Raw genomic sequence first — 17107 nt, forward strand, 5'->3', positions numbered from 1 at the left:
ATATGGGGCTTGGCTGGTTTTGTGAAAATAGTTATAACGCAACAGTGAAAGAAATCAATAAAGATTTATTAAGGTTTTTCGTTCTTTGCATGGGTTTAAAAATGGGTTCTGACCTATTAAAAATGCCTTTAATATTTTTGGAGTTGAAATATTACACTTTACTGTCTCTGGTTCTTTTCTTGAGTTGACCCTTCACATAGATTAAGTATGTCTTTCTCATGCATGGCTGTGAGGATGTCTGGCTGCTGCTGCCAGGCTTTGCCAGCTTCATCAGGTGATGACACCTGAATTCTGGGCCAAGATACACATGCTCTCATAGGCAATCGCTTTCCTCTACTTACATTATCTTTCTGTAGCAGAGAAAAAATGCATAACATTTAAACTTCTTGAACACCATTTGGAGGTTCATCTGATACTCTATAAAAGTAGGCAATTAAAGAATTTGGCTGAAAATCTGATTTTTAATATATGTAAGAAAATGTTAATAGGTTTCACTTATTGAACATCCAATATTTGCCAGATACTTTTTAACTTGGAGCCTCACCTAGAAAGATCAAGTTATATTTCACTTATTCTTCATAGGATTGTTGTGAGCTACAGGTAGGTGAAGGAGATTGTATCAATGGTTACAAGGCTTCCCCTCCCTGTATCCTCACTCCTTGTACTGTGACTTTGTAGGTCCTTCCAGCAAGAAATGTTGTCTATTTCTATACCCTTAATTCTTGGCTGGTTTTGGACTCACTTTGTCCCATGGAATGCAGTGCAAGCAACAGTGTCAGACCTGAACCAAGACCATAGCTTTGTATGTTTCTGCTCTCACTTTTGGGACCCTGCTGGTCCTGTGAATAAGTCCAGACTAGCCTGCTGGATAAGAGACATGTGATCCAGGTGTCTTCATTGTCCCGCAATAGTCAGCCAATTGCCAGAAGCAGAGATACTTAACTGACTGCAAGCTGACTGTAGACATATACATGAGCCCAACTGAAACCAGAAGAATTGAGCCAGCCCAAACTACAAACCCACAGAATCAGGAGCTAAGTAAATGGCTGTTGTTTTAAGCTGTTAAACTGTGGGGTGCTTTGTTATGCAGCCAAAACTAACTGATACAAAAGGCATATTCTCATCACTGTACTAAAGAGATGTACAGAAAGGTTAGCAACTTGTCCAAGGTCACTAAACTAGTAAGTGGTAAAGCTATCAGGTATGACATCTGTCTTAGGGGCCCACACTCTTAGTTGCTCCACTGTGCTGACTCTTTTTGATGCAAATGGTAAGTGCCCCCAACCTGCTCTGTGTTGGGCTAGACATATTTCCTACATTTAGGAAACTTACAATCTCCATTTTGTTTTTCTCTAAGGAACTTGCAATGCGGTAGTTTTGTTCATACTATTGCTTTCACCTGAAATACATTTTAAATTTATTTTTCACCTTTGAAACCTGCTCAAATGTAACTACCTCTCAGAAACCTTTCTAGTTTCCCAAGACAGAATTAGAGTTTCCCACCTGTGGTTGACTGCAAAACTAACCACAAGTTACTCCTTCCTTAATCCTCATCCTTTGTAATGTGACTTTTCAGTACCATCAATTAAGAGATGAAAGCTATTTCCCTACCTCTTGAATCTAGACTGGACTTGTGACTTGCTTTGGCCAAGAAATGTGGCAGACATGATGGGGTGCCAGTTCTGAGATTAGGCCTAAGGGGCCTTGCATACTTGCACTCATTCTATAGGTAACCATAACTCCACCATGTGAACAAGACTAGGCTAGCCCTGCTGAAGTGTGAGAAACCATTTGGACCAGTGTTCCATCAGCTAGGTTGTCCCAGCTGAAGCCCCCAGACATGTGAGGACCCAGCCAAGATCAGCAAAGCCAAACCACAGTGAACATTGCTGTATGTGGGTGGCTAGTTGAGACCAGAGAACTTCCTCAGCTGAGTCCAGCCTAAATTGCCAATTGCAGAATCAAAAGCTAAATAAGTGGTCATATTAAGTCACTAAATTTGTTATGAAGCAAAGATAACAGATACAGATCCCTTTGTACTCTGCTTATTTTTGGAAGAGCACATATATTTGATAAATGTTCAATCAGTGAATGAATAAATGATTAAATATGCAATTACACTGAGATAAGATTTTTCTAACAAAACAGAACTCTGACTCTTTATTTTTATTTTGAAGTGAATAATTTCTGTCTTTCTTGGCTGTGAGACAGAGCCATATTTACAGGGCTTGATACTTAGCAGGGGTACTCAATAAATGTTAGCTCTCATGGATCCTGTATATGAACTGAAATGCCAAATAAAACAAAAGCCAAAGCAAACACTGTAGCACTGAGGCATGCAGGGGATTTTTTCCTAAAACCTTTCAAAATCAGGACAAACTCTCCTGGTATTTGTGAGGTGGAGATCTAGGGCAAGGGACATGATTTTTTCCCCTTAATATTGGCAAGCTTCTTTCTCTTCGAAAGGATACACTCTTTAAATGATCCATCGCTACTCAAGTCACCCAATTTCAAAGAGTGGGAGAATTCTGCTATAGAAAGACCATCACAGGAGGCATTTCCCACTCCCTTAAGGCTAGTGGTTCTTAGCTTTGGCTGCATGGTGGAAATACCTGGGAAATTTAAAAAAAAATGCCTCTAGAGAATAGTTTAATTAGTTTGGGGTACATCCTGCACATAGGGACTTTTAAAAGCCCCTGGATTGACTTTATTGAATTAGTCAAAGTTGAGAACCACTATTCAACCCCTCTGCAGAGTGCTTCCACCGGTCAAGTGATTATTATTGGATTTAACTTTTAAGGCAGACCTAAGTAAGCTTTCTTTTTTATATGCCTCTAATCAAAACATGGCACTGAAAACCTACAGCTAGAAAATAATAATTTCTTGTAATGAACAATGACTGACTCAAAAGGAATTAAGAAATAATTATCAGATGAGAATCTTCCTGATGATTAACTCAACAAGCATAACATGAACACTTGGCAGGGTCTTAAATGTCTTCAAGGCCTTAACTATAATTAGGTATTCAAAATTTTATTGCTTTAAATTAAAGCACCACATAACACTATAAATTATATTAAACAATAAATTCAAAATAAACTGCATTGAAGCACATTAACCTAAAATCTTTGCTTGAAAATGTACCTTACATGAAAATAAAAATGTATCACAAATTAAGGTATAATTTAATATTTAATATGATTTTGAGTTCACATTCAATGTGGGCATTTCAGAAAACTGTGGTCTTCTGAATGTATAAGTGGGTCTCACATGGCAACAGTATTACTTTTTTTTTTTTTTTAAATTAATTAATTAATTAATTTATTTTTGGCTGTGTTGGGTCTTAGTTTCTGTGCGAGGGCTTTCTCCAGTTGCGGCGAGTGGGGGCCACTCTTCATCGCTGTGCGCGGGCCTCTCACTGTCGCGGCCTCTCTTGTTGCGGAGCACAGGCTCCAGAAGCGCAGGCTCAGTAGTTGTGGCTCACGGGCCCAATTGCTCCGCGGCATGTGGGATCTTCCCGGACCAGGGCTCGAACCTGCGTGCCCTGCATCGGCAGGCAGACTCTCAACCACTGCGCCACCAGGGAAGCCCCTTACTTTTAAGGACTATTTTTTGGGGGGGTGATGTAGAGTACAAAAATGCTAGAAAATGATAAATAGTAATCCTATGCTATAAACTATGTAATGCATGCAAATTGCTTTAGTACCAAAATTTCATCGTCAGTGAATTCCATTCATAAAGTGACTTCTAGCACATATTCAGAGAGTCAGAATTTTTCTAAGCCGCAGTTTTCGGGAGAGAAAAATCTGGTGTGACCCTCTCTGATTTCATGAAAATGGAAAATGAGGTCCAGAGAGGTTAACACGTCAAGCAAAGCCCCCAATACCCAATGACTGGGAATTGAGCCCGGGACGTTTGAGCTTGCACCCTCTCATGTCTCCGGAGATGGGTACAAGGAAGATAGCAGCACAGTGTGTTCAAGCCCCACAGTCACCATAGCTGGCTGGGATTGGCCTCGGATTTTGCCCATCTCTGCTGCAGGTGGCTATGTCCCTAGAAGACCTTGGCAACGGGAGAACTAGTTATCACTTCCTACTCCATTTCCTCTTATGACAAAACAGGCTGGAGTCAACTCTAGCTCTTTACTACATTAGGTATGAATACAGTTACTTTATTTTTTTCTAGTCTATTATTAACCTTTTACATTAACATGGTACATTTGTTATAATTAATGAACCAATGTTGGTACATTATTATTAACTAAAGTCCATATTTAATTCAGAGTTCTTTAGTTTTTATCTAATGTCCTTTTTTTGTCTGTTTCAGGACCCCATCCAGGATCCCACATTACATTTAGTTTGCTCTGATTTTTCATTAGTTCAACTGTGTGTGTGTGTGTGTGGGGGGGCGGGGTATGACTATCTCTCTTCTTCTATGTAGCCAGTTAAGGGCAAAATCCTACAAATTACTGTTCTCAGGTGCTCTAATGTAAAAGAAAAGGGTATATGTTAATGAAGTAATCTGGAGTTTTAATTATGAGAAAAACACTGTAGATAAGAGGAAGCTTAGGTTAAAAAGAATTTGACATTTGGAGGGACCTAGAATCATGGTCTCTGACTTCAACATGGATTAACGGAATCTAAAAAGCAAGGAATGGGGCAGAGGAGTGTGAGAGTTCAGAGTAATAAAAGCCACTTCACATAGAACTATAGTAATGCAGAAGAAAGAAGTAATATTGTGCAATTTATCATCATTTAATTTAGGGGAGTCTGCATTTTTAAAATCCACAGAAATGCAGTCACAGTTTCCTTGCCAATATTTGTATAAAACATTTTCCAAACAAGACTCATTCATCTTACTCTGAAATGAATTGTTAGATCACAACAGAGAATGTTAAAGACTTTGCATCCCTTATAGAAATGCCAAACATTTCACTCTGCCTGATGCTGTACTATAAATAGGGAAATCAAGTGCTAAAAATGTTCTTCAAGTTGCCAAACATAGTTCTTTAGCATCAGCTTCCTCCTACAAATGACTCATTCTTCCAAAGTTTGAAAGTGAAAGCTAGTTACAATTCAGAGAAATGTTGTAGCGTACATCGATTAAATGGCAAAGATATTTCATTTATGTATATTTATTTTTCCTTAGATCATATCCACTGAAATTCTTCTTCAGAATTTTATTGAAGTTTTATTAAAGAGTAGTTACTCTCATGAGAAGTGGATTTTTAAATTAACAGAACAGCCAAGCAACATGAATATTGTTGGAGAATAATGATGATTTAAGTCATTTTGAAATTCGTTAACTTCATTTGGATATAATAGATGTAAAATGTATTTACTGTAATAAAAATAAGTTAATAGTGAAGTCATAACATGAAAACTAATAAGCTCACCAAATAAGATGGTACAAATAATGCCTCAATGTCCAAGAATACAGGGAAATTAAACTCTAAGAAATTTTACCTAATTAAGAAAAATAGGACTCTTGGGAAGAAAGCATCCTTTGTTGTAAAAAGAATAATAAATAGGGGAAATGCCATTATTTATGATTAATATTTCAAAATAGTATATATATCTATATATATCTTGCAATAAGTAAAGAGAACATAAATAGTATAGAGATTTGTATAGCACATTTGAGGTTAGTACTCATTTGAAGAGGTAATTGCTGCTTTTCACTGAGAGCTGGGACAAGAAACTACAGGAGATGCTCATTTGATGTGGATGGAGCAAGGCAGGCGGCCAAGAGTGGATTCACATTTTCTTCTAATCAACTGACGATACCACTGGATTTTCATCTTCTTTCTGCAAATCACTAGATCTCATATTACCAGTCGTTTACTGGAGAATGGCTAGAATCTCTTTAAACTGACTACAAATAATTATTGCAACCTCTTTTCCTGGCTTCATTAAAGGCTTTTTCACCTGTTTTGACTTGCATAGTGACACTTTTGCAAACCTCTATGGGAGATATTTTAATTATTTAAACATTTTATGGTATATAAGAAAGGAGTGACTTAAGTAAAATTAAAATATTTTTTTTTGAGGTGGACCATTTTTTGTAAAGTCTTTCTTGAATTTGTTACAATATTGCTTCTGTTTTATGTTTTGGTTTTTTGGCAGCGAGGCATGTGGGATCTTAGCTCTCCCACAAGGGATTGAACTCGCACCCCCTGCATTGGAAGGTGAAGTCTTAACCACTGGACTGCCAGGGAAGTCCCAAATTACTTGATTTTAGGTAACTTTTTATTAAAGATTATAATATCATAGTCATTTAAATATAAATTTTAATAATCCTATTTTGACTTTTTCCTATTTAATAAGTGATGTGCTATTTAATTAACTTTACATTCATTACCTCATAAAACACATGACTGGCAGACAAATTTTTGAAAAGGCACACTGGTGTATGATTGATTTGGGAACCAAATATATAAGTTTTAAACTATATTGAATATATTCTGATATCAAAATAGAAAATAATTGTTTTCATTAATATATGTCTGGGTATCATACATTTTGAACAAAAATAATCAAGCTATGATAATTTTGTGTTTACTTATAAAACAATAAGACAAAAAGTTTTAGGTGGCAGTTTGTAAGCACTTCTCTGCAATAAATATATATTTGATTTGATTTGACTGTTTTGGTAGCTTATCAGGAGTGTGAGGACATATATATTAAGGGTATGAATGACGTTTATTTCTGATAAATAAAAAGTCAAATTGTATATAACTGTCACTACTTTTTCTTTTTTTAACATTGAATTTTATACCAGGCAGATATCCTAATAGGCTAATATAAAAGCTATCAAATATATTAAGATATTTAAGATTTACAGAAAGTATAATTCAATAAACACCCATGTAACCACCACCCAGTTTAGGAAATAAGACATGGCCAACACTATGAAAAGTATATAAGAATTTTGACCAGATGACTGCAGCTTATAACATCATATCAATGCTTCTTAAGCTTATTGTCTCACAAATCAGCTATCCATGATATGTATAAGGTAACAATCTATGACTAATTAAAACTAAAACCTCCATGGGAGCTTGCAGTGTTCGCATGAGTCGTAAGCGTGCTTCTCATCTGACTGTCACTGATGGCTTTGTATACTCTTAAGAGGTCCTCAAACAGTATTATGTTCTTTAAAAATATTTATGTAATCACTTTATTTACTAATGCTTTCTTTTTTCTTTTTTTGATTTTAACTTTTATTGAAATATAGTTGATTTACAATGTTGTGTCATTTTCAGGTGTACATCAAAGTGATTTAGTTATATATGTACATATATATGTATACATATATATATATATATATATACACATATATTTTCTTTTCTCAGATTCTTTCTCATTATAGGTTATTACAAGATATTGAATATAGTTCCCTGTGCCATACAGTAGGTCCTTGCTGGTTATCTATTTTATATATACTAGTGTGTATATGTTAATCCCATTCTCCTAACTCATTCCCCCCTCTGCTTTCCCCTTTGGTAACCATAAGTTTGGTTTCTGTCTGTGATATTTACTAATACTTTAAAAATAGAACTTGGATTTGAACCTTTACCACCCTGGACAATGTGAAACCCCTGGGACACCTTTGACTCCCAGTGATTTTGTCAAGTGGCTATTGGGAAACCCTGATCCAGGCTATGACAAATGGTAAAAAGTTAGAGATGGATGAGGAAGACGGATAAAGATCCTGGAAATGCAGAGTGAATGTGATGACCACGTACAAAGATCACACAAACGAGTCCATCCCAGAAGTGCGACTCAAACCTTGGGCCTCCATCACACAGCTCTCTGGGTTCTGGAAAAGACTCCAGAGTCCAGGGAGTCAGAACCCAGACATCCCCACGTACACCAAAGCAGAGCTGGTCTCTGCAAAGCGTAATGTTTAATAAATGAGGCGAGGTACCCATGGCTACCTCTGAAGCATGTTTATGGAGGTTCCAAATCTCTTTGGTATCGGCCTGTCACACAGACAAAATTTCTACCTAAAAGACCAAAAGGCCACAGAATTAAAAAACCATGGGAAATTTTTGATCTCAAAACTGGGAATAGCTGTTTCTCCGGCGAAAATCTGTTTGGTCCTCGCTTAGGACCCTGTTAACCATGAATCTATGATCATAGTTCTTTTAAAACTGTTCATTAGAAAACATAGAACAACGTTCCATTCTTTCAAATCAACCATGAAGGCTTCCACAGAATTCATTCTGCACACTAATCTCCCTCCTTCCCCCATCTTTCCTACCTTCTATTCCTTGTGCCTCATTTTACCCCTACCTTTTTAAAACTTACTCTGTCTTGATGTGCTGTATATTGTGTCTAACTCTTGAAAACCCTTTTGGAGAATATAAACAAAGTTTCCAGCTGATAAATGAAAAGAACTTAGAGATAACCCCATTCTATCCTCCATATTTAAAGGTGGGCTAGAATTTAGGAATCCCAAATGTAGCGTATTGGTCTTTCCTTAATACCTGATTACCTCCTGTGACACTGGGTTTTCTTGTCTCTCCTCCACCCAAGGGATGTCGCTAGACGTTTCTCCCTACCTGAGAGAATAAGAAATTTAGGAAATTCTGCCTTCTACATCTTGCTTTGGAGGGACAGAAGAAAATTCTGAGAAACCTGCAGTAAGTAGATCAATTTTTGTTTAAACCACATCTGTCAAATATATCTGATCATAAATAAAAACTTTTCTTTCTTTTCTTTTCTAGGAGCACTGTGGAGAGCTGCACCCATGAACACGCCTCGGAACACGCTTTGGGAAGGTCAGGGTTAAGGCAAGGCAAGGCAGCTATCTAACTCCCCATGGCAGGTGACAGAGAGGAACGGTCAAACGTCCAACTCATTGACACATCAGCCTGAAGAGTGGCTTCTCTCAATGTTGTCAGGTCCAGCAACGCTGCTGCCCTCAGAGCCACCATCCGTCAAGGTACAGGACCTAGTGAAAAAGTGCAGAGGAAGAGGGATGGCAACCACCCTGGGCCTTTCTCCCAGTGCTGTTGGGTGACGCTGTGCAGTACAGCTCAGCCGACAGCCCCGGGGGGCGGGGCCTGGAAGCCTGGGTTTCCCACGCAGCATTAATCCGTAGCCACTTTGAATTCTGGAAGGACAGTGGTTACAAATCCTTCTTCCACTGACATAAACACCAAGCGACAGAGGGTGTACAGTTCCAGAACCAACAGTGTCACACATCGTGTGTACCTCTGCAGACTGGCAGGTGTGTTTATAGACCCCCAAAGGGACGTGACGGTTCAGCAAGATCTGCTGTGGCACGGTAGGCACCTTGGGGGCAGGCACACGGAGCCCCAAGGCCAAGACTCCGGCACAGGAGGCCCTGCTGCTGTGCTCTCTGCCCTCACCGCCTGTGGGACTTTGGACAAGTTACTCACCCTCTCTGAGCTTCAGCTTCCTTTTCAGTAAAATGGGAATAATCATAATAGTAGTAGTAGTAGAGCAGTCTGGCGGATTAAATGACTTAATATTTGCAAAGGGCTGAGACCAGTGCTTGCCTCACTGTACATGCAATATGTGTTGGTTAAATAGAATAGTATCATTAAGTGTTTACTCCAATTTCCCTCTATTGGTATATGTCTCCTTTCGTAATAGACAAAGATGACACACAACATTGGTGCAAACAAGACCCTCGCGCTCCTCGTTTTGAGACAGCCAGGCCTGACTAATTACAAGGATACAAATGAGGCCAGGCTTGGTAGTGCTGCTTCCAGAGGTGCACATGCTGACTTTCTGGCGGGCTGAGGTAACCTGTGATGGAGAGCCTCGCTGTTACTTGCACACGCTGATGATTAGGCCTCGCACACAGTTACCAGAGATTCCAGCAGAACGGGAATAAGGAGGCGGAACAAGAGGCAGGGCTGCCAGAATCACAGGTGGGCCAGCGATTGCCCTGCAAACTGCGTCTCTCAGGGCTCTCCCCTCCTGCTCCACGGGCAGCGCCTCCCAGGAGCCGCCGGTACTGCCTCTGCCTCACCTCCCTTCATAGTCCTTACCTCAGTTGTTAAAAATAATAAAATAAAACTAGTTTTAAAACAGACAAAATAAATGTGTCCAAAAGATTGGCACAATAGAGGGAAATACTTCGGTAACATCTTGATTAATTTTTCTTGATGTCTTTGGTATTTACTTGAAAATAGCATCATATAAATATATTTTATGTATTTTTAAAAATAAATATATATTTAATAAGTATATATTAATAAATATATATTTATAAAGATTGTCAAATATGTCTTAAGGAAATGTACATTTCTTTAAAAAAAAAAACAAAGCAGGTAATGTACATGAATGATGCCCTAAGTGGTAGAATAAAAGATCTTCATTAGGTGTGTAAGACTAATCCTTATATAAGATACATAAAAAGCTGAGACTGGTTTGCTATCATCTAATAGCTGACTGTATACTGATGTCATCATAACTGTAATTTTAGAAATGTCAGAATTTATATCGTACAGTTCTTGTAAAAAAAGATGCAGGGAGATCTTACAGATACCAGCCAAGATTGGGGAATATGACAAATCTCTCCCTGAGTGTAAGGACAAGGGGCTGGTGAACTTGGCTTGGCGTGGCTGGGCACACTTGCAGGGGAGCCCTGGACCAGCTCACGTGCTGTGTCTGTGAACATGGCAGCCTGCAGCCTGGCAACACCTTTATCTGCTCTGGGGAGAAACACAAATGCACACACACACACACACACACACACACACACCCCGAGTCCCAGACACCTGGCGCTGTGCTCAGGGAGGTGGCAGAGTGGGGTAAACGCAGAGCTTTTAAGAAGCACAAACCCCAGGCCTCCGTCTGGGTTTACATTTCCGCCAGCTCAGTTTCCAGTGCAGGGTTTGCATACTGCTTTGAACTTTGGCTTTTACACAGTTGTTGCCTTTAAAGTTCTGGAACATTCTGAGCGTGGCGTCCTCTCACACTGTCTCTGGCGGGGCACTTCTTACCCCAAGGCACATCTTTTAATGTGTCTTTTTTTCTCTTATCTCAGGCAGCTCCCACTTGTTTCTGTGAATCATCTGATGACATGCACGGGTGATTTTTTGTTGATACCGACACCTGAATGCTAATATGTAGGGAGCAATCTCAAAGCAAGTCTAGTGCGTTTGGAACGTATTTCTCACCTTTCATGATTTTAATTTTTGTTACTACAGTATTGCGATAGGCAGGCTGCTATCTTAACGACTTTTTCCATGTGAGACATGCCTAATGCAATTGTGAAGCAAACGATCACTTCAAGGAAAACTATCTCCCCAAATTATGACTTGCATCTACAGTCATGGAGGCTATTAGAATATATTTTTTAAAAAAGCTCTAAGCTGATCCATTGCTTAGATTTTGAGATTCCCCACTGCTCTGCGATGTTTCCATTCTGTATGCACACCACAGATTCCTGCCAAGCCTATTACAGTGAATAAACAATGTCTTCTCTGTCAGAACAGAGGATGAATAGTATCACAAAATTCTCCTCTAACGTACCGCCTCCATTTCCCCGACCCAACCCCTTCAGAAGAGAGCAGGCAGGATGAGGACTGGGGAGGAGAACATTCTTCCCCCCCCCTGCCAATCTGGAATTGCATTCTGGCCAGCTCAGGACTAAGTACTGTCAACGCTATATCAACTGCTAAACAGAGAAAGTTGACAAGTTTATTTTCTTTGAAATTGGATGGTAGATTTTTGCATTTCTGTGTGTGAGTGCACACAAATATCTTTCTCGAAGGAAGGAGGCAGTTCATCCGCTATAATTTCAGGGCCTGGAGAAAACAGCTTTTAGCTACAGACTGAGCAGCAAGAGGGGAACTTCATAGAAATGACACAGCAATTTGTGTTAAAATATTGACAGCTAATTCATGAGTGATGGAGCTGACTAGGAATTCAGCTGCTTCTGTGAAGATCTTTACTCTCTCGCTAAGCTCATGATTCATAAAGAAAATGCCTGGAGTTACTTCTCTGAAACATACAGTGTGATGCTGACAGATTTCTCTTTGGTGTCTCTGTCTCATATTTATTCTCTCTCTGTCTCTCTGTCTCTGTCTCTCTCTCTCATACACACACACACACACACACACACACACACACACCCTTTCCCCTCCCCCTAAAAGAGGCATCGCGAATATAACATTCCAAACAAGAACATCATTCATGAAGCATTTATCACCAGCCAATGAAAGATATACTTAGTAGGTATTTTCATAAACGAAGAACACAGATTTCTTTTAAACTCTCCCATATTCATAAGTCTTAGTTGGTGTAAAATACTATGATTCAGGTTTTTTCCCCCTTGTGATGTGAATACAACATATATCTTATTTTAACCTCTGAAAGGAATTACCCAACTCTTTCCTCATAAAAGAAGAAATGCTATTTTTACAATTAGACCACACTGCCTTTTGTTTTCATGAATATCTGAGAGACACTGACACGAAGAAAAAAATACAGATTACCCTTTCTCCCCTTTTTCCCACACATTTTGAGTCCAGCTCAGTGGGCTCCCAGATTCTGCCGGCACTCTCCTGGTAACACATTTAGAAGAGACTGCAGGATATCCCAACAGCGCTATTTTCTTCCCTCCGGCTCCCTCTCCTTCTTTCTCTCCTATCACTCTATGTTTGTACCAGACTAAACAATTAAGCCTTTGTGTGCTACCGCTGCAATCTGCAAATTCTAATGATGTGCCCCCATCACTGGTACAATGGTAATATTTACCTTGAAGAAATGTTTGTCCAAATAAGTATTCAAAATGCTGGCAATGTATTCCCTTTGAAACGTTGTGGTGGTGAATGTTCTCCCGTCCTTCTTGGCCTATAACCAAAGAGAAAAAAAGTTAGGGAAAAAGAAAAAAAGACAGATGGATAGAGACTGTGACAGATACTGGTCCAGTTCAGTGTAAAAATGCTGGCACATTTATGCCAAACACTAAGCTTTATATTCCTTCCTGAACAAAGCAAACTACAAAGTAGAGGAAAAACTACACACAGTAGTGAATGAATAAAAAAATTTCTCCAAAATAGCAGCCAAGTCAATGTCTAATCAAATACACATCAATCTACTTGCTCTTTCCCTATTTTTCCTAGTTTTATGACAAAGAAATCTATGTGTTATCGTAGTGATACTAAAATTCAAATAACTGTTGTCTGAATTTGAGATAAAACAAGTGATTTATTTGAAAAGAGTATGCTCCGAGGTAAGGTAAGCTGTGATTTAATTGTGAGAATGTCTTACGAACAACAGAATCTTTGATGCGGCATGAACAGTGTGGCCCGAATGGCGCACCGATCTAACCCTGAGCGGTTCCCTCATCCGTTCCACTGTGGAAATGGGGAAGATGTGTGGGAATGGAGGAGACCACAGGAATGACTTCAGTTGATCTCCCATCTGTTTTTCTGCTCTGTGTCTGGTGCCCTGCCTTTTCTCCATCTCCCTTTCCTCTCCAATTCTCTTCCCATCCTCTAATAAACATCTCCTGTACTGAACCTCTCTTGTACATAAGATACCATGAAAAGTACAGTGACAAAGGGAGGAGGGCAGAAGGATGAAATGAATAAATAAATGAATCTCCAAGGAGAATATCCTGGATGTTGTCTAAGACTCAGAACCACGCATTATTTTACAGACTGAGATATAATTCCTGATTTACAATATAAAAAACTGAATAGAACACCAGCTTTCTAGATTTTCATCTAGTGATGTTCTTTTATTAGGACCACATATGATCTCTTAGATTGAGTGTTGCTTTCTTCCATAGCAGAAGCAGCAGATTATTTATATTATCTTTAGGTACATCAATTGTTTCTCTGACAGTTACCAAATGAGACATGGCTGCCTTTTGTTTGCCACTGCATTCAGCTACATTATTATTTTCTTTTTAAAAAATAAGTCTAAAAAGATTAGAACAAGACACATAGTCACGGGCGGTCTTTCTCCAACTCGACTCCAGGTCTTTGTCAATCATGCAAACTAAGAGGGCAGGGCTTCTCTGGGTGAAGGGATCGACAGACAAGAGCCTTTCTTAAGCCATCTTTCCGTCTTTCATTAGATTTCAAATCAAACCTCCTCCTGAACTCCTGCCATACAGATATATTTAGATGTGGATTCCAAACCTCTCCACTTCCCCATGTTGTCATTGTCAATCCCAGAGAACTCTCTTTTTTTTTTTTTTTTTAAAGAATGGTATTTTTTTTTTTTTTAAGATTTATTTTATTGATTAATTGATTGATTGATTGATTGCTATGTTGGGTCTTCGTTTCTGTGCTAGGTCTTTCTCTAGTTGCGGCAAGTGGGGGCCACTCTTCATCACGGTGCGCGGGCCTCTCACTATCGTGGCCTCTCTTGTTGCGGAGCACAGGCTCCAGACGCGCAAGCTCAGTAGTTGTGGCTCACGGGCTCAGTCGCTCCGCGGCATGTGGGATCTTCCCAGACCAGGGCTCGAACCCGTGTCCCCTGCATTGGCAGGCAGATTCTCAACCATTGCGCCACCAGGGAAGCCCCCCAGAGAACGCTCTTGAATTCATTAGAGATATGAGAAAGATTTATTATCTAAAGCAAATTGCTACAGTAAAAAAATAAAATGAAAAGAATAAACATTTCTCTTAAAATGCCAAATCTTATTAATATGTATGGGAAATAATATGTTTGCATATACTATCTGTATTACCAGACAGGAGTAAATAGTCTGATTTTAAAACTGAACATATTATTTGACAGCTAATTTAATAACATAAGAGTGGTGCATAATTTTGCATTTTCAGAACATGAATTTCACGAGTTATGTTTTTATTCCAAGGGAACAAGGTAATCAAGACAGTGTGGTACCAGCATAGGGTAGACATCTAGATCAGTGGAACAGAATTCAGCACCCAAAAATAAACCCATATATCTATGGTCAATTGATTTTTTGACGAAGGTGCCAAGACTATTCAATGGGGAAAGAATAGTCTCTTCAGCAAAAGATTATGGGGCAACTGATAGCCCCATGCCAAAGAAGGGAGTTGGATCCTCAACTCAGACTGTATAAAAAAGTTAACTCAAAATGAATCAAATGCCTAAATTTAAGAACTAAAACTACAAAACTCTTAGAAGAAGACAGAGGGGTAAATCTTCATAAGTTCAGATTTGGCACTGGTGTTTTACATGTAATACCAAAAGCACAAGTAACAAAAGAAAAATAAGTAATTTAAGTTTCCTCAAAATTAAAAACATGTTTATATTTTAAAGGATACTATCAAGAACGTGAAAAGACAACCCAAGGAATGAAAAAATATATGTGTAAATCATATCTGATACAGGACTTTTATCTAGAATATGCAAAGAACTCTTACAACTCAATAATGAAATTGACAACCCAACCAAAAACAAGCAAAAGATTTGAATAGACATTTCGCCAAATAAGCACATGAAAAGATGCCTCATCAAGGAAATGCAAATCAAAACCACAATGAGATATCACTTCGTACCCACTAGGATGACTATGATTGAAAAATCTAAGATAGTAGCAAGTGTTGGCGAGGATGTGGAGAAATCAGAACACTCATATCTGGCTGATGGGGATGTAAAATGGTACAGCCACTTTGAAAACAGCCTGTTTGTTCCTCAAAAAGTGAAACATCGAGTGATTTTACCCAGTAATTCCACTCCTAGGTATATGCCAAGAGAAATGAAAACGTTAAGTCCACACAAAACTTGTATGTGGATGTTCATAGCAGCATTATCCATAACAGCCAAAGAATGGAAACAGTAGAAATGTCCATCAACTGGTGAATGAATAAACACAATATAGTATATCCATATGAAAGAATATTGTTTGACCATAAAATGAAATGAAGTACCGATACATGCTAAAACACGGACGAACTTTGAAAACATGCTAAGTGAAATGTCAGTCACAAAAAACCCCACATATTATCTGATTCCATTTACATGAAATGTCCAAAATGAGCAAATATATAGGTTGCTTAGGGCTGGGGGATGATCATCATGCGGATGATAGCTAAGGGTTGTGTGGTTCCTCTTTGAGGTAACTCGAATGTTCTAAAATTGATTGTGGTGATAGCTGCACAGCTCTTTGAATATACTAAAAACCATTAAATTGCACACTTTAAATGGGAGGTGAATTATATCCCAATAAAGGTGTTACCAAAACAATATTCTAAGGAATGTGGACATTACACATTACAATGTCAGTCATTTTCTAGATCAATCTGAAATAAATATGGCAAACCCAAGTATAATTGTAGCTGGAATCACTGGAGTTGCTGTACTGAGGAAGGGTCTCCTGGCTCCACTGAAAACTATCATAGTCTGACTGAGACAACCTGAGTATAATTCTGCATGGACCAAATATTCCTTCAGGTCCTCTCTCATCCTCATGACTATCTCTGAGTGTGGACAGCAGTTAATTACCGCAAACAATGATTGATCCAATCAAACAGCAATTCTATGCTTTCAATGCTGATTTCTTTTCCCACTGAATGGAATTTTGGACTTCTGAAACCAGGTATCTAATCAAATATGACTGGCCCCCTACCCTGCATACACTAAGTCAGTAGAAGGCCAATCTTAGCACTGCTTCTTCTATACCGATTTCACTGTCAGTTCTCATGAGGACTCTTACCAGCTTCTTAACATGGATGATGTCATTCATAAGAGGCTCCAACAAACGGACTCCAGTAATTCATGATGCTTCTTGCCTACTAACCTGAAGGCTTGTTCTGGCTAAAGTCTCTCAGAGGATCTGAAATAGAATTCTATTTCTGGGCCACTGGGACTATGCACCTGACAGATGGCCTGGCCCAAGCCCCAGCTGCCATTGCTGAGGAGAAGTTTAGGGAGAGGAGCATTTCTTCAAAACTATGCCCTACAGTCCCTCCTAAGGAAGTAGTGATGACACTGACAGCAAACCTCCCTGCTACCTGTGTAGATACATACTGGGATCTGGTAGCACAGACTTAAGAAACATGAATCCAAATTCAGGTTTGAGAGGATAGACATCTACTCAGTATGAGACTAGACTCAAGGAGCTCAATGAGTAATTCTTAAATTTAAAAGAAATTTAAAGGTGAGCTATAAATCAA

General features: G+C 38.9%; 1 protein-coding gene across 2 annotated transcripts in view; it reads right to left on the bottom strand.

Annotated features, from left to right (window-relative positions):
* The window catches only part of PAG1 (phosphoprotein membrane anchor with glycosphingolipid microdomains 1), a 140961-nt gene that overhangs the window by 42228 nt on the left and 81626 nt on the right, over nucleotides 1-17107 (bottom strand). For both annotated transcript variants that reach the window (XM_068526030.1, XM_068526029.1), the window contains exon 3: nucleotides 12744-12839. The gene's annotated coding sequence lies outside the window, so the exon portion shown is untranslated. The remainder of the gene's footprint in view (nucleotides 1-12743; nucleotides 12840-17107) is intronic.

The sequence above is a fragment of the Eschrichtius robustus genome, chromosome 17 (assembly GCF_028021215.1).
Source record: "Eschrichtius robustus isolate mEscRob2 chromosome 17, mEscRob2.pri, whole genome shotgun sequence".
Taxonomy (NCBI): Eukaryota; Metazoa; Chordata; class Mammalia; order Artiodactyla; family Eschrichtiidae; genus Eschrichtius; species Eschrichtius robustus.